Source organism: Scyliorhinus canicula, chromosome 13 (assembly GCF_902713615.1).
Source record: "Scyliorhinus canicula chromosome 13, sScyCan1.1, whole genome shotgun sequence".
NCBI classification, from domain to species: domain Eukaryota; kingdom Metazoa; phylum Chordata; class Chondrichthyes; order Carcharhiniformes; family Scyliorhinidae; genus Scyliorhinus; species Scyliorhinus canicula.
Window position 1 is genome coordinate 101821721 of NC_052158.1, and position 18081 is coordinate 101839801.

Consider the following 18081-nt stretch of genomic DNA (forward strand, 5'->3'; position numbering starts at 1 on the left):
GATGGCGAGCCAACTTCTTAAGCTGCTGCAGTCCGTGTGGTGTAGGTACATCCAAAGTACAGTCAGTGAAGGAGTTCCGGGAACCTCGCAACCGTGAAGGGCAGGTGAAGGGGCTGGTTTAACACAGTGGGCTAAACAGCTGGCTTGTAATGCAGAACAAGACCAGCAGCGCAGGTTCAATTCCCATACCGGACTCCCAGAACAGGTGCCGGAATGTGGCGACTAGGGGCATTTCACAGTAACTTCATTGAAGCCTACTTGTGACAATAAGTGATTATTATTATTATTATCAGAGTTCCAAGTCAGGATGGTGAGTGAATTTCATTGGAACTTTGAGTTGTCTATGCACATACTTCCCTATCCTTCCAGGGAATAATGTCACAGGTTTAAAAGGTGCTGTCCAAGTAGCTTTGGTGTGCTGCTGCTTCATTGATCTTATAGATGAGATACACAGCAGCCACATTGCTCCTGTGGCAGAGGGAGTGCATGTTTAAAGTGGTGAATGGGGCGTCAGTCAAGCGGGGCTGCTTTGTCCTTGATGGTAATCTGATTCTTGAATGTTACTGGAGCTGCACTCATCCATGGAAGAGGGGAGTATTCCATCAGATTCTTGATTTGTGTCTTTTAGGTGATGGGAAGACTGTGGAGAGTCAGTCGGTGAGTTACTTGCCACAGGCTACCCAGCCTATGAACTGCTCTTGTAACCACAACATTTATGTAGCTGGCCCACTTAAGTTTCTCATAAACGGTGACGTGTCAGTAAATAGTTTCCCCCTCGATTCCCATTGATTTCAGTTTTAAAAAGGTTCTTTGATGTAAGATTTGGTCAAATAATGTCTCGATATCAAGGGCAGTCACTCTCACCTCACCTCTGGAATTCAGCTCTTTTGTCCATGGATCAAGGCTGTAATGAGAGTAGGAGCTGGTCCAACCCAAACTAAGCATCACCGAGCAGGCGATTGGTGAGTATGCTTATTGACAACCCCCTTCCATTACGTTGTTAATGATATACTTCTAGGGTGGTAATTAGTCGAACTTGATTCATCCTGCTTTTTATTGATCTGCACAGATTTTGCTGGTGTTCAGACCCACAACAAATGGATCAGATCTCAGCTCTGCAGTCCTGCCACATCCAGTCATAAATGGTGGTGGACAATTGAACAACTCACTGGTGGAGGAGGCTACACAAATATCCCCATCTTCAATGATGGAGGAGCCAGCACATCTGTGCAAAAGACAAGGTTGAAGCATTCACAATCACTTTCAGCCAGAAGTGTCCAGTGGATGATCCATCTCAGTCGCCACCAAAGGTACCAACACAAATGCCAGTCTTCAGCCAATATCATTCACTCCACGTGATATTAAGAAACGGCTGAAGGCACTGGATACTGCAAAGGCTATGAGCTCTGACAATATTCCAGCAATAATACTGAAAATATTTGCTCCAGAACTTGCTGTGCCCCTAGCCTCATTGTTCCAGTACAGCTCCAACTCTGGCATCTACCCAGCAATGTGGAATATTACCCCAGTGTTTCCTGTACACACAAAATAGGACAAATCCGCCTCGGTCAATTACCGCCCCATCAGTCTCCTCTCCATCATCAGTAAAGTAATGGAAGGGATCATCAACAGTGCTATCATGCAGCACTTGCTCAGCAATAACCTGCGCCCAGACACTCAGTTTGGGTTCCGCCAGGGCCATTCAGCTCCTGACCTCATTACAGTCTTGGTTCAAACATGGGCAAAAGAGCTGAATGCCAGAGGTAAGGTGAGAGTGACTGCCTTGATACCAAGGCCATATTTGACCGAATGTGGCATCAAGGAGCCCTAGCAAAACTGGAGTCAATGGGAATTGGGCAGGGAAACTCCTCATTGGTTGAAGTCCTACCTGGCACAAAAAAGATGGTTGTGGTTGTTGGAGTGTGGTGAATGTACTTCACCTAATGCATGAGCTGTCTGTACTGCCTGTATAATAATGTGACCCATGACCTGGACGTGATGATACGGGCTACTTCAAGGTTCTGTACTGGAACCCCCGTGGGCTCCACCTCTGGCTCCGCCCTCACCGGGGCCATATATAGTCCAACCACCTGTGGGTAGCACTCATTTGTACAGCCAACTTTGGCAGGCGCGTTCATGGATATTAAAGCCTAATGTTCACTCGTTCTCACGGTCTCACAGTGAATTAACGGTATCACAATTTAATATCCATCGACAGCATCATGGAAGCTGCTCTAAAGCCAGATAAGCTCGAACTCGATGCGCGCTGTCAGAAGCCAAGGAGACCTTTGAACATTGGCTCCATTGCTTCGAGGCCTACCTCGACTCCTTCACAACGCCTCCCACAGAAACCATCAAGCTGCGACTCCTCCACGCTCAGGTGAGCCATCGAATGTCTGTGATGATCGAGAAAGCGGCCACGTAAGAGGCAGCGGTTGCAACCCTCAAGGCGCATTTCATAAAGCCTGTAAATGAGGTGTACGCCTGACATATCCTCACGACTCGCGTCAACGCACTGGGGAATCGCTAGATGAGTATCTGGAAAAACTGACCCAACTCGCGAGGAACTGCAGCTACCGGGATGTGACTGTGGAGGAATACATGAATTTACAGATCCAGGACACCTACGTGGCTGGGGTGCAATCGAACTACGTCAGGCAGCGCTTGCTGGAAAACGGGACTACTGACCTGCGGGACACGGTAAAGCTAGCTACCTTGTTAGAGCTGGCCTACCAGAACCTCAGTGTGTTCCCCGCGGACCCGGCGGACCCCTCGTGGACGCCATCGTCGCGACCCCCGTCGGACCCGACTACGTCGCCGGCCTGTGCTGCGTGGCTGCCAGTCCAGCCCCGGGAACCGCAGTGCTACTTCTGCGGTCAGGGTCAACACCCCCGGTAGCGTTGCCCAGCCCGCACAGTGACGTGCAGCGACTGTGGGGGGAAAAGGGACACTTCGCCAGAGTCTGTCTGGGCCGACCTAAAGCCCCAAAATCGAACACTCACCAGGCCCGACCCGTGGACTTACAGACCCCGCAACGTGGCTGCGTGCCTGTCCGGAACGCCCCCTTCAGACGCGTCATCAGCCTCGTGCGACTTGTGGGGGCCGCCATCTTATCGCCGACTCCAACACCGACCGACACGTACGATCGATGGGGACGGCCATCTTGGTCGCCATCTTCGACTCAGCCTGACACGTGCGACTCATGGGGGCCGCCATTGTGTGACCCCGACACCGCCGACCAGCTGGCTACCCGCAGCTGGGCGCAGTTACGCTTGACCAGTCGCAGCCGAAGCACTTGAAAAACTCAATGATGGTCGTCCGGATCAACGGGCATGAGACCCCGTGCCTTTTCGACTCCGGGAGCATGGAGAGGTTTGTCCACCACGACACGGTAAGGCGCTGCTTGCTCCCTTCTCATATACCCCATATCCCAAACCATCTCCCTTGCCTCCGAATCCCATTCGGTCCAGATCTGGGGTACTGCATCGCTAACCCCACAATGCAGGGCACCGAGTACGCCCGCTTTAAGTTGTACGTCCTCCCTCACCTCTGTGCCCCCCCTACTGCTTGGATTAGACTTCCAATGCAGCCACCGAAGCCTAACCCTACAGTTCGGCGGACCCTTACCCCCCGCTCACAGTATGCAGCCTCGCAACCCTCAAGGTCTCCTCCCCGTCGCTCTTTGCGAACCTCACTCCCGACTGTAAGCCCATCGCCACCAGGAGCAGGCGGTTCAGTTTCCAAGATATGGTTTTTATCAAGACAGAGGTCCAGCGACTGTTGAGTGAAGGGATTATCGAGGCCAGCAACAGCCCCCGGAGAGCTCAGGTGGTGGTCATCTGGACCGAGGAAAAGAACCGGATGGTTGTAGATTACAGCCAGACAATTAACCGGTTCACGCAACTGGATGCGTACCCCCTCCCCCGCATTGCGGAAATGGTCAACCAGATCGCACAGTACCATGTGTTCTCAACGGTCGATCTGAAGTCAGCCTACCACCGGCTCACAATCTGCCTGGAAGAATGCCACTACACGGCTTTTGAAGCAGCCGGCCGACTCTTCCACTTCCTCAGGGTCCCCTTGGGCGTCACTAAAGGGGTCTCGGTTTTTCAGAGAACGATGGACCGAATGGTGGACTAGTACGGTTTGCGGGCTACATACCAATACTTGGACAATGTCACCATCTGCGCCCATGAGCAGCAGGACCATGACGCCAGCCTTCAGAGGTTCCTCTAGGCCACCCAATTTCTCAACCTCACGTACAACAAAGAGAAGTGCGTTCTCCACACAACTGGCACAACTTGGCTACGTCGTGGAGAACAGAGTTCGAGGGCCCGACCCTGACCATATGCGCCCCCTCATGGAACTCTTTCCCCCCCCCCCCCACAGCCTCAAGGCCCTCAAATGATGCCTAGGGCTGTTCTAGTACTACACCCAGTTGGTCCCCAACTATGCGGACAAAGCCCGCCCACTTATTCAAACCACCACTTTTCCCCTGATGACTGAGGTCCGCTCGGCCTTCAGCCGCATCAAGGCCAACATCACCAAGGCCGCTATGCACGTGATGGATGAGGCCGTCCCTTTTCAGGTAGAGAGCGATGTGTCAGACATCGCACTGGCCGCCGCACTCAACCAGGTTGGCAGGCCAGTAGCATTTTTTTCTAGAACTCTCCACACTTCTGAGATCTGGCACTCAGTCAAAAAGGAAACACAAGCCATTGTGGAGGCCGTGCGGCACTGGAGGCACTACCTAGCCGGTAGGTGGTTCACCCTCGTCACCGACCAGAGGTCAATCGTCTTCATGTTTGACAACGCTCAACGGGTCAAACTAAAAAATGACAAAATCCTGAGGTTGAGGATCGAACTCCCAACCTACAATTACGCTATCAAGTATTGTCCTGGGAAGCTCAACGAGCCCCCTGATGCCCTGTCCCGCGGCACATGCGCCAGCGCGCAAGTTGACCGACTTCGGGCTATCCACAGTGACCTCTGTCACCCGGCTTACCCACTTTATTAAGGCCCGCAATCTGCCCTTCACCACTGAGGAGGTCAAGGCCATGACCAGGGACTGCCAGGTCTGTGCAAATCACACTTCTACCGGCCAGACAAGGCCCACCTGTTAAAGGCCTCCCGGCCCTTTGAGCACCTAAGCATGGACTTCAAAGGGCCCCTCCCCTCCACCAACCGTAATATATACTTCCTAACTCCCATCGACGAGTACTACCGGACGGCACGATACGGTCTCCCTACGAGATCTAGCGCCAGCTGGTTCCCTGCCAACGAGCCCCCCTCCCCGCTGCCTACTGCCACCCCCTGCACCGTTTGCATCCCCTGGGTCTCCTGTCTTGGCCCGCACCGGCACTGCCGCCACACGCCACCGCCTTGCCTACCCCCACCCCCCAAACGCCTTCGACACGTCGGACTGAGGCTCAAGCTCCAGACACGACAAGCTCCCAGAGTCATCATCGGCAAATACTGTGCCCGTCGCATCGCCAGACCTGAGGAGGTCTAAAAGATCTTTCCGGCCTTCAGACAGAGTGAATCGCTAATGGACCCCACGTCACCCCCGCTGGACTTGATTTTTTTATCACCTAATGCATGAGCTGTCTGTACTGCCTGTATAATAATGTGACCCATGACCTGGAAGTGATGATAGGGGCTACTTCCAGGTACTGTACTGGAACCCCGGTGGGCTCCGCCTCTGGCTCTGCCCTCACCGGGGCCATATATAATCCGGCCACCTGTGGGTGGCACTCATTTGTACAGCCGACTCTGGCAGGCGAGTTCATGGATATTAAAGCCTAATGTTCACTCGTTCTCACGGTCTCACAGTGAATTAACAGTATCACATGGAGATCAGTCCTTTGCACTCCAGGACATCACTGCTGGAGTTCCTCAGGCTAGTGACTATGACCCAACCTTCTTGAACTGCTTCATCAATGACCTGTCTTCCATCATAAGGTCAGAAGTGGGGATGTTTGCTGATGGTTACACTCTGTTCAGCACCATTCAGAACTCCGCCGATACTGAAATAGTTCATGTCCAAATGCAGCAAGATCTTGACAATATCCAGGCTTGGGCTGACAAGTGGCAAGTTACATTTGCGCCACACAACTGCCAGGCAATGACCCATCTCCAACAAGAGAGAATCTAATCATCGCCCCTTGACAGTCAATGACATTATTATCGCTGCCCCATTATCAACATCCGGGGGTTACCATTGACCAGAAACTGATCTAGTCATATGAATACTGTGGCCACAAGGCTGGGTTGTAGGCTTGGAATTCTCCGAGGAGTAACACTTCTTGAATCCCCAAAACCTGTTCACAAGGCACAAGTCGGGGGTGTGATGGAATAATCTCTACCTGCCTGGATGAATGCAGCTCCAACAATACTTGAGAACCTTGACACCATCCAGGACAAAGCAACCTGCTTGATTTGCATCCCTTCCATAAATATTCACTCCCTCCACCAGCAACGCACAGCAGCAGTGTGTAGCATCTACAAGATGCACTGCAGTAACTCACCAAGGTTCCTCAGACCGCACCTTCCAAACCCACGACCACTACCATCTAGAAGGACAAGGGCAGCAGATGCATGGGAACCCCACCACCTGGAAGTTCCCTTCCAAGCCACTTACCATCCTGACTTGGAAATATACCACCATTCCTTGGGTTTAAATCCTGGAACTCACCCTCTAACAGCCTCATAATGGACTCCAGCAAAGCTGACGGGTAAAAGTTGTATCCTCCTTATAAATCTGACTATGATATTGATTACCATTGGGTCTGATAAATAGTGCGCAATGTTGAAAGTAACTCAGTAAAGGGCTTCTTATTGATATGAAAAATGTTACAATTGATGATTAAAATTTGTTAACACCGTTCAGAGTTTATGCAAGTAATTTCAAATGGAGGCTCTCTGATGAATGTCGTTTCCTTCATCCATCACCTTCCCATCGAATTAATAGCCCTGTCGTCTTATAAAAGAGTCTTGTTTCTTTCACTGGCCTCATTTTAAAGGGGAAGTGCCGTACACAGTGCAGGGGCTGTTAGTATCACAGATAACTAAACTGTTCCTGTACTTTGCGCAAAAACTTGGTTAGAACGTCATTCCAATCAATTGCTGTTTTTGTTCACATCAAGCCTCACCAGCTGACTGTGCCACTTAAGACTCGGTTTTAGGCACATTTTTTACAGCTTGCATTCTTTGCATTCTTCGCCCACAACAGTTAAATAGATTGCTGGAAGTGCATGGTTTCAACAGAACGTTTCCATTGCCTTTTACCTCACATAACCATGACTACAGTGTACTGTGTGCTACAATACAAAGACAGCAGGAACCTTCAGAGTAAGCTGATCACAAGTTCACCCACTGGGACTAGCAGGCAGGTAAAACAATATCTCTAACTTACTCATGTTTCCTTCGGGGCAAGAAATAGCCACAGAGAAATTGATGTTTCAGTCATTTTAAACTATAATTTGGTGCATTCTATTTAGCTATTGCATACAATTTTCAGTGGGGTTTGGCCGGAATGATTCTTCTATTATTTGAATTTTGCAGCCGAAATTGTGTTTGCTTTTCTTTGTGTAAAACAATGGAAGAATGTAAACTGGCTAAACCAGGCTCTCCTGAATTCCACAATTTAGCATAACAATGAACAATCCGGTCACACAAGTAACTTTTCTAAATTGAGGACCAGTTCCAAGTTAGCACAGATCGCAGCTGACTTTGTGTGTGCCCTTGCTGCATTTTTCATGCTTGATATTGCACTTCCTGAAGTTGTATATTTTTTCAAAATCTATTTCAGGAATCCAATTATTACAAATGAACTGGACCATAAATTGAAAAAGGAAAACGGAAATTGTGAATTAATGATTGAGGTACAAACAATGAACAGAAATGTTCTGTCCAGAAATAAATTGCATGTTTCTTTTTCATATTGTTAAAATAGTGATGTATGTGTTGAGTGGTTAGCACTGTTGCTTCACAGCTCCAGGTTCGATTCCGGCTTGGGTCACTGTGTGCGCGGAGTTTCTACATTCTTCCCATGTCTGCGCGGGTTTCCTCCGGGTGCTCCGGTTTCCTCTCTCGAGTCCCGAAAGACGTGCTGTTAGGTAATTTGGACATTCGGAATTCTCCCTCGGTGTACCCGAACAGGTGCCGGAATGTGGCAACTAGGGGCTTTTCACAGTAACCTCATTGCAGTGTTAATGTAAGCTTACATGTGACAATAACGATTATTATTATTAACCTGATTTTACAGAGATCAAATAGACAAGATAATTATGGGTGGTAGTATACCAGTTTAACCTACGCACTTGTTTGAATTGCTTCATTTGCGATCCTATTTTGAAGTAACACTACCTCAATGTGTGTTGGCATATATTTGCTTTATATCTTTGTTCAATGTAAAATAGTAATGGCAGCAACATGCATTTGTATAGCGCTGCAAATGTAGGTGAAGAGAATGGATTCGAACCAAAGGAGATATTAGAAGGGGTGATCAAAGACTCGGTCAAAAAATAATTTTTATGTAGGGTCTTTAAGATGGAGAAGCAGAGGGGTTTTATGGAGGGAATTCCAGAAAGTGAGGCATGACCACCAATATCATCAAAGGAAGGAGGGAATTTTAAAGGAAAATGTCCAAAATGTAGGGTGGAATCTTACCATAGTTTTTCAAATAGTCAGTCTCTGACCGAAAACCGACCTGTAGCTCCCCAGCTCCAAATCTTAAGCCTCTCTGATGTTGTGAACCACTCCGGCGTCGGACCTCCCCAAAGGTGCGTAATTCTCCGCACCTTTAGGGGCCAAGCCCTCACATTGAGTGGCTCCCGCTCCGCTGGCCGGCGCGAACGGCTTTTGGCGCCCCGCCAGCCAGGGTCGAAAGGACTTCGCCGGCCGGCGGAAGTCCGCACATGCGCCGGTGCATCAGTGGCTGCTGATGTCATACCGGCACATGCGCAGGGAAGGGGTCTCTTCCGCCCCCGCCATGGTGAAGGCCATGGTGGGGCGGAAGAAAAAGAGTGCCCCCACGGCGCAGGCCCGTCCGCCGATCGGTGGGCCCTGATGGCGGGCCAGGCCACCGTGGGGGCACCCCACGGGGCCAGATCACCCCACGCGCCCCCCCCCCCAGGACCCCAAAGCCCGCCCGCGCCGCCAATCCCGCCGGTCAGGTAGGTGTTTTGATTCCCGCCGGCGGGAGAGGCCTGTCGGCGGCAGGACTTCGGCCCATCGCGGGCCGGAAAATCGCTGCAGGGGACCCGCCGACTGGCGCGGCACGATTCCCGCCCTGCCGAATCTCGAGGGGCAGAGGAATCGGGACACGGCGGGGGCGGGATCGAGGCCGGCCCCGGGCGATTCTCCGACCCCGGGTCGGAGAATTCCGCCCCCAGGTTTAATTCCCGACTTGGGTCACTGTCTGTGCAGAGTCTGCACGTTCTCCCTGTGTCTGCGTGGGTTTCCGCCAGGTGCTCCGGTTTCCTCCCACAAGACCCGAAAGACATGCTGTGAGGTGAATTGGCAATTCCGAATTCGAACAAGCGCTGCAGTGTGGCAACTAGGGAATTTTCACAGTAACTTAATTGCAGTGTTAATGTAAGCCTACTAGTGACACTAATAAAGATTATTATTGGGGTGACCCCCTCTCACCCCACCTCCCACCCTCCACGAGCAGGCATGGGGCAATTGTTACCCTGCTCCAACCAACACAGTTTTGGGGGCACACCCCATCACCCGCCCTCCGAGACATCAGCCCTCCCCAAACACATAACATAGAACATAGAACGATACAGCGCAGTACAGGCCCTTCGGCCCACGATGTTGCACCGACATGGGAAGTCAAAAACTAAAGACCATCTAACCTACACTATGCCATTATCATCCATATGCTTATCCAATAAACTTTTAAATGCCCTCAATGTTGCCGAGTTCACTACTGTTGCAGGTAGGGCATTCCACGGCCTCACCACTCTTTGCGTAAAAAACCTACCTCTGACGTCTGTCCTATATCTATTACCCCTCAATTTAAGGCTATGTCCCCTCGTGCTAGCCACCTCCATCCGCGGGAGAAGGCTCTCACTGTCCACCCTATCTAACCCTCTGATCATTTTGTATGCCTCTATTAAGTCACCTCTTAACCTTCCACTCTCTAACGAAAACAACCTCAAATCCATCAGCCTTTCCTCATAAGATTTTCCCTCCATACCAAGCAACATCCTGGTAAATCTCCTCTGCACCCGTTCCAAAGCTTCCACGTCCTTCCTATAATGAGGCGACCAGAACTGTACGCAATACTCCAAATGCGGCCGTACCAGAGTTTTGTACAACTGCAACATGACCTCATGGCTCCGGAACTCAATCCCTCTACCAATAAAGGCCAACACACCATAGGCCTTCTTCACAACCCTATCAACCTGGGTGGCAACTTTCAGGGATCTATGTACATGGACACCGAGATCCCTCTGCTCATCCACACTACCAAGAATTTTACCATTAGCCAAATATTCCGCATTCCTGTTATTCTTTCCAAAGTGAATCACCTCACACTTCTCCACATTAAACTCCATTTGCCACCTCTCAGCCCAGCTCTGCAGCTTATCTATGTCCCTCTGTAACCTGCAACATCCTTCCGCACTGTCTACAACTCCACCGACTTTAGTGTCGTCTGCAAATTTACTCACCCAACCTTCTGCGCCCTCCTCTAGGTCATTTATAAAAATGACAAACAGCAACGGCCCCATAACAGATCCTTGCGGTACGCCACTCGTAACTGAACTCCATTCTGAACATTTCCCATCAACCACCATCCTATGTCTTCTTTCAACTAGCCAATTTCTGATCCACATCTCTAAATCACCCTCAATCCCCAGCCTCCGTATTTTCTGCAATAGCCGACCGTGGGGAACCTTATCAAACGCTTTACTGAAATCCATATACACCACATCAACTGCTCTACCCTTGTCTACTTGTTCAGTCACCTTCTCAAAGAACTCGATAAGGTTTGTGAGGCATGACCTACCCTTCACAAAACCATGCTGACTATCCCTAATCATATTATTCCTATCTAGATGATTATAAATCGTATCTCTTATAATCCTCTCCAAGACTTTACCCACAACAGACGTGAGGCTCACCGGCCTATAGTTACCGGGGTTATCTCTACTCTCCTTCTTGAACAAAGGGACCACATTTGCTATCCTCCAGTCCTCTGGCACTATTCCTGTAGCCAATGATGACATAAAAATCAAAGCCAAAGGCTCAGCAATCTCTTCCCTGGCTTCCCAGAGAATCCTAGGATAAATCCCATCAGGCCCCGGGGACGTATCTATTTTCACCTTGTCCAGAATTGCCAACACTTCTTCCCTTCTAATAGCGTGGGTCTCAGCATTCTCCTCCACAACATTCTCTTTTTCCTGAGTGAATACTGACAAAAAGTATTCATTTAGTATCTCGCTTATCTCCTCAGCCTCCACACACAACTTCCCACCACTGTCCTTGACTGGCCCTACTCTTACCCTAGTCATTCTTTTATTCCTGACATACCTATAGAAAGCTTTTGGGTTTTCCTTGATCCTACCTGCCAAAGACTTCTCATATCCCCTCCTTGCTCGTCTTAGCTCTCTCTTTAGATCCTTCCTCGCTTCCTTGTAACTATCAAGCGCCCCAACTGAAACTTCACGCCTCATCTTCACATAGGCCTCCTTCTTTCTCTTAACAAGAGATTCCACTTCTTTGGTAAACCACGGTTCCCTCGCTCGACCCCTTCCTCCCTGCCTGACTGGTACGTACTTATCAAGAACACGCAATAGCTGTTCCTTGAACAAGCTCCACATATCCAGTGTTCCCACCCTTGCAGCCTATTTCTCCAACCTACACATCCTAAGTCATGTCTAATGGCATCATAATTGCCCTTCCCCCAGCTATAACTCTTGCCCTGCGGGGAACCACTCCCACGGGGCTGCCCAGAGGGCCCACCCCTGGCCAATAGGGCAGTGCCAACCTGTGCCGGGGCAGTGCCAGGGTGAAATGCCCGGGCACTGCCTTGGCACGCCCCTCTTTTGCCCCCCTGCACTACCCCCCCCCCCCCCCCCCCCCCCGGCACTTGGGGACTATACTTACCTTTGAGTCTGGGGGGATCCCCTCTGAATCATGTTGTTAAATTGCTGTTGTAAACCTTGCCAATGTGACGTCACGTTGGCGAGGTTTAAATATTCACTGTGGGGGTGGGATCATGTGGCGGGGCGCAGGCTAATGAAATTAAAATGTATGCTAAAATATACGTCCTTTGTGAGCATTGTTGCTCGTTGTGTTCTCTCTTTAATTGGCTCTGTTTATGGTGGTTAATTCGGTCGCCTTCCTTAATTCTAATTACGTTCGCTCAAGAGTCGCCAAACACTCGATACACCAGTTATTAAGTTCGAAATCAATGCTCATTTATTTTCACACACAGTCAATTATACTCATGCACAAAACTCTACCAACTAAACTATCACTACTACTAAAGCCTATACTTTGCTTCGGGCGCCCACTCAGTCAGAGGAACAATGGCCGTTGTCCGGTTCTGAGGCTGCTGGGGTAGAGCTGGTACGGAATAGTAGTGAGGAGCATCTGTCTCATAGCGTGCGTTGACTTTGGACGGGCTTGTTCTGGTGCAGCCGCTAGGCAGGTGTCTCCTCGCTGAGAGCCAAGGCCAAGAGAGCGATTCTCTCTTGGGGGCTTCTTCTTGTACCCAAAGGGTGCTTTGCGTGCTTTTGGGGCGGGCCTTGAACTTGGTCCCAATTAATTGGACCATATCTTGATCATCGGTATCGATTTCCTCCAATAAAGGGGTGGGTGCCCTGATTGCTGGGCGGGTCCTAGGTGGCCGTTGGCCTGCTTTGTTCTAGTCTCCTCAGGCGCTGGGGTGTCTGCTTTAGTATTGTTTACCTAAATGTTATGCTTTTGTCCCTGGAGATGGCTCATTAATATGGTAATGGATTTGCAGTATCGGTCTTGTCTGGGAACTACAGCTCCAATCAACAGACAAACCTTGCACCTGCTTGCTTTCTCAGCATTGTCCACTTTCCCTACATTCTTTGCAAGTGTCCATTTTGTAATCGGGATGTGGCCACCCCAGGTGGCTACACTCACTCCTTGTGATCCTCAACGCGAAGCGTGAAGGATCACATTACCCTGTCGTCTTCATTTTCTGACCAAGCGGGGCACCCATAACTAGGCTCTACACTGCCCTACCTTATGTAACACAATTTTACCTAAAATCATTTTAAATACATACATTATTATAAAGCTCTACGGGGCGCTATGACATTCAGGCATGCATTACAAAAAATAGAAATAACAAAAACTGGAACCTCTAACTATCCTCAATAAACTATCCTCACTCAAACCATCCATAAATAATCTAGAACATCTTAACTGTACAAATATCAGCATACAAATTTCTCTGGCTTGGCAGTCAAGCACAGAGTTTACATTTCTTTTTTGAACAAAAACACACAAAGAAAAACGGATGCACTTTAATTCATGTCAATGGGTTCGGGGGTTTGGTGAAGTCCGCAAATAGGGGACCTAAACGTGTATACCGGGGTGCTAGAGTGGTAGGCTCTCTTTCACCATTTCCTGATTCTAACTGTCTGCACGACACTGCAAAGTATCGCCAGTACTAAGAGGGCTTCTATTACGTACGAAAGTGAATACCAGGTGAGAAACTTGTCACACCAGGTCGAGGTATTGTTAACTGTTGCTGGGCTCTGTGTATTGCAGGGGTGGGAATCATTGACGGCTTGTGGGGTAGGGGTGAGGGGGTTAGCGCCCGCGCGCAATTGAAGGGATCGCGCTAAGATCCAGGTGAAGAAGGTGGAGGTTGTCTTCATCTTCTTTCTTCTTTTCTTCTGGTTCCTTAATTTCCGGAGCCCTGTGAACACAAGCATAATATCTGTCATTATCTTGCTTAAGATCTCGTGTGTCTGTCTGTCCTTTATTGTCAATTACCCTTCATAATTGGTCACCATCTGCGACTCCCTGATTTTTTTTTAAAATCGAATTGCTGGACAAGATATCCGAGAAAAATACTGACACAGTGAGAGTCCTCTCGCAGCCTGTGCGATTTACCATCCCAGTGTTTGAGGATGTAATTAGCATCTGGAGAGCAACCTAAGGGTCGCCGTAAAACAAACAAAAGAGTTTTGAACCCAAAGTTCTGAATGGGGTGCGTATGGGCCTCGGCGGGTAAGAAATGGATGGAATCCCCGGGTAGGATGGTGATCAGTGCCGTATGTGCTCTACCCGAGCGTAGCTGACCAGAGGGGGGGGGGGGGGGGTCGTTTGGTGGGACTCAGACTCTATGTCATCATCTTCTCCCGGCTGCCATACTCTTGACTGGAGTAACTTTGCCAAAGCTGTGTGGGGCGAATTGGGGTTCATCTCATCATTCTGGATGTGCCTGAACGAATTGTCTCGGTGCCAGAATCGTGTGTCGAGGTTGGAGCTTCTGGGGTTTAATCCGTAATCGTTGGGCGGTGGGTCTGGGTCAGGGGCTTTGATGTACGTAATCTCAAAGAGGTCACTGGAATCATGCTTGGAATCGCTGGGAGTGGGGCCTGGTACAGGGGGATATACATAACGTGGTGTGCTATGGCTGTCGTCATCACTATCACTGTCGCTGTCGCTGCTGGTTGTAGGAAGGGAGAGGCGGGGTCGTGCCTCTGGGGGTGGAATTGAAGTTGTGTCTGAGGAAGGGCTGGACTGGCTGGGGGAGGGTAGGAATGCGTCATCTGTGGGCGGGGTGTTCTCGTCTGCTGCTGCGAGCAAGATGTGGTGTGTATCGTTATTCTGCGAGCCTTGAGCTGGTTTATGTGAAACCATGCAGACTTGCCATTGGGATATGTAATCTTGTATACCGAGGGGCTTACTTTGTCCGAAATGGAGTACGGTCCGGAAAATCTGGGGGAAAGGAATGAACTGGGGTTGTATAGGGAAAGCATCACTTGCTGCCCTACTGCAAACTCAGTGGCGTGTACTGTTTTGTCGAAACAAGCCTTGCTCTGTTTCCTCCATGTCCCAAGTCTCACAGCTGCTGCGAGTTGGGTGCCTTTATATTCTCAATTAGCTGCTGTACAGCGTTTTCATGTGTGAGGGTTGTGACTGCGGGGCTGGCCAAATCCAGTCCAAATACATACTCTGTCCCTTTCGTGGGGCGTCCGGTCATGAGAGTGTGGGGGGTGTATCCTGTGGACGTGGATACCGTGTTAGGTACAAACATTAAAGCAAATGGGAGAACTGAATCCCAGGTGCTGTTATTCTGCTGTACCATTTTCCTGAGGGTGGCTTTTAATGTCCTGTTCATCCTCTCTAGAATACCACTTGACTGGGGGTGGTATGCTATGTGAAACTTTTGTCTCATGCCGAAAATTGTGAGGACGTTTTTCATTACGCGTCCTGTAAAATGGGAGCCTTGATCGGACTCTATACTATGGGGGAGTCCCCATCTTGTGAAGATGTGATGTTAGGATTTTAGCTGTTGTTTTCGCCGTATTCGTTCTTGATGGAAAAGCTTCCACCCATTTTGTGAAGGTGTCGATGACCACCAACACATACTTATAACCATTTCTGCAAAGGGGTAGGGGTCCTATGTAATCAATCTGGAGATTAGTCCAGGGGCCATTAATGGGGCGGGTCTGACTAAGTTGAGCGTTTTTTTGCATATGTATCCAGATTGTTCTGGGCACAGATCAAGCAATTCTCTATGTAGTGGTTTACATCGGCTTTTAAATCAGGCCACCAGCAGAGCGGTCTGAGGTGGGCTAAGGTGGGTTCAATGCCTTGGTGTCCATGATTGTCATGGAACTGACAAATGATCTGGTTCCTGTCCTGCCTGGGAACTACATAAATGCCTTCTTTCAAAGTTACACCGCCATGTGTGGTTATTGCAATGTAAGCGATTGCTGCCAGTTCTGCTGCCTGCGAGCCTAAGTGTCCTGGCAACTTTAGTGAAATCTCATCTAGGGCGCGTCCTTGCGCGTCCTCTACATAAATGCCGCAACCGGTGATTCTCTTTCCATTTAAAACTGTGGAGGTGCCATCTACATAAATTTTCAGGGGTGCGCACGTGTCTGTGGGCTGGGGTCTCTGGGGTGTACTACCTGTTTTCTTGGGAGGTGTCTTAGGTATAAATGGGCCTGTGTTGTGTTTAGTGGTGATGATCTCGCTCTCATGAGGGGTGCCTGCATACTGTAAATTATCGGCAAGGAAGGTGTGGGTCTTGGTTCTTTTCACTATAATGTCCCGTCCCTGTAAAATAAGGGTACAACGGGCTGTGCAGATTTAGCAGACTGTGCCATCTTTAAGTCAGCCATCTAATAATAGCTGTGTTGGGGTGTCCTCAGTGAGAATGGTGATGGGGTTGAGTCCTGTAAGGTAGGCGAAGTACTGTACTGCCCAAAAAACTGCGAGCAGGTGCCTTTCACAGGCAGAACATCCTTGCTCTACAGGATCTAAAACATGTGAGGCGTATGCTACGGGGCGTAATTGGTCATGGCGTTCCTGTAGGAGCACGGCCGAAAGGGTTCGGTCGGTGCTTGCTACTTCGATAGCGAACGGGGAAAGTGGATCTGGGACCTGTAGTGCGGGGGCTGTGCTGAGTGCTCTTTTTAAAGCATCCACGACATCCGTATGCTGTGGAAGCCATTCCCAAGGTGCCTGCTTCTTAAGAGGTTCGGCTAGGGGCACTGCTTAAGTGGCGAAACCATCAATATGGTTTCGGCAGTAGCCAACCAGTCCTAGAAATGACTGGAGGGCTGAGACATAGTGGGGAAGGGTCTATTTGACGATCGAGTCAATTCTCTTTTGCTCGATCTCGCGTTTACCATGAGTGATTACTGTACCCAAGTAAATCACTTTTTCTTTCGAAATCTGAGCATTCTTGGGGTTGACTTTACATCCAATTTCTTTTAGGAGTCCTAGGAGATTGGCGAGAAGCGAAATGTGTTCTCCCTTTGTGTCTGTCTGTAGTAGCAAGTCGTCTACATACTGGACCAGACAATCGGGGCGGGAAAATGTTGCTAATCCATTTGCCAGCTGTCGGTGGAAAATGGAGGGGGAGTTGTGGAAGCCTTGTGGAAGGCACATCCACGTATATTGTTTTCCCTGGAATGTAAAGGCGAATTTGTACTGGCACGCTTTATTCAATGGAATGGACCAAAAGCCATTGCTCATGTCCAAAATCAAAATTATTTTTGACTGGAATCCCTGTTTGAGCATGGTCTTGGGACATGTGGCTATGGTGGGGGCTGCTGCTGGTGTTACTTTATTGAGTTCCTGGTAATCAATCGTCAGTCGCCATGATCCATCCAGTTTCCCGACAGGCCAAATTGGTGCGTTGTTTGTGGAGGCTACTGTTCTGAGTACGCCTTGGTCAAGTAAACTCTCTATTACCTTTGAGATTTTTCCTTCTGCTTCCTGGGGAAATCTGTACTGCTTCTGGGGTCTGGGGTCGGGGCCTGTGATATGCACAGGGCCAGCCAGTTTGCCACAGTCGTGCCTGTGCTGTGCAAATTCTGCTTTGTGTTCCTGCAGGACTGCCCTAACCTGTTTGTCTGGACTAATGGCTCGAGGGTCGAACCAGAAGTCTCCTACTGAGCTAATCCTGTTCTCATACTCTCCAACTGTGAGCATGGCGGGGGCACGTGCTGCCTTTGCTATTTTCCAAACACACTTGTTTACTGGATCAAAAGAAAGGTTGTGAGAGCTCATAAAATCGATCCCAAGGATATGTTCAGCTGTCTGGGGCAGATCAACTAAAACTATGGGGTGCTTAGTTGTAATGTTACCTATTTGTATCGCTACAGGGGCTGCGATGTGTCCCTGTTGTAAATGACCTGTAAAGCCGCCGAGTGTGATGGTGTCTGTTGTGGGCCATGTGTTTCGTTGAAACATCATGGAGGAATTGAGTGTGGTGCGGGAACCTCCTGTGTCCCAAAGAAATTCTACGGGGTGTCCCCGGACTTTGCCTACTACTACCGGTCAACCGGACTTGTCCCAAAGGGTGTCGCAGACCCAAGTTGGGGAGCCCGAACACCGTCA

At 49.6% G+C, this 18081-nt stretch overlaps 1 protein-coding gene across 4 annotated transcripts in view; it reads left to right on the plus strand.

The window, feature by feature from the left end:
* Nucleotides 1–18081, plus strand: part of veph1 (ventricular zone expressed PH domain-containing 1) — a 359761-nt gene that overhangs the window by 8556 nt on the left and 333124 nt on the right. For 3 of the 4 annotated variants that reach the window (XM_038816021.1, XM_038816022.1, XM_038816023.1), the window contains exons 1-2: nt 7246–7391; nt 7811–7883. The gene's annotated coding sequence lies outside the window, so the exon portion shown is untranslated. Of the gene's footprint in view, nt 1–7245; nt 7392–7810; nt 7884–18081 lie in introns of those variants that run through there. The other variant, XM_038816020.1, reaches the window with a different exon arrangement.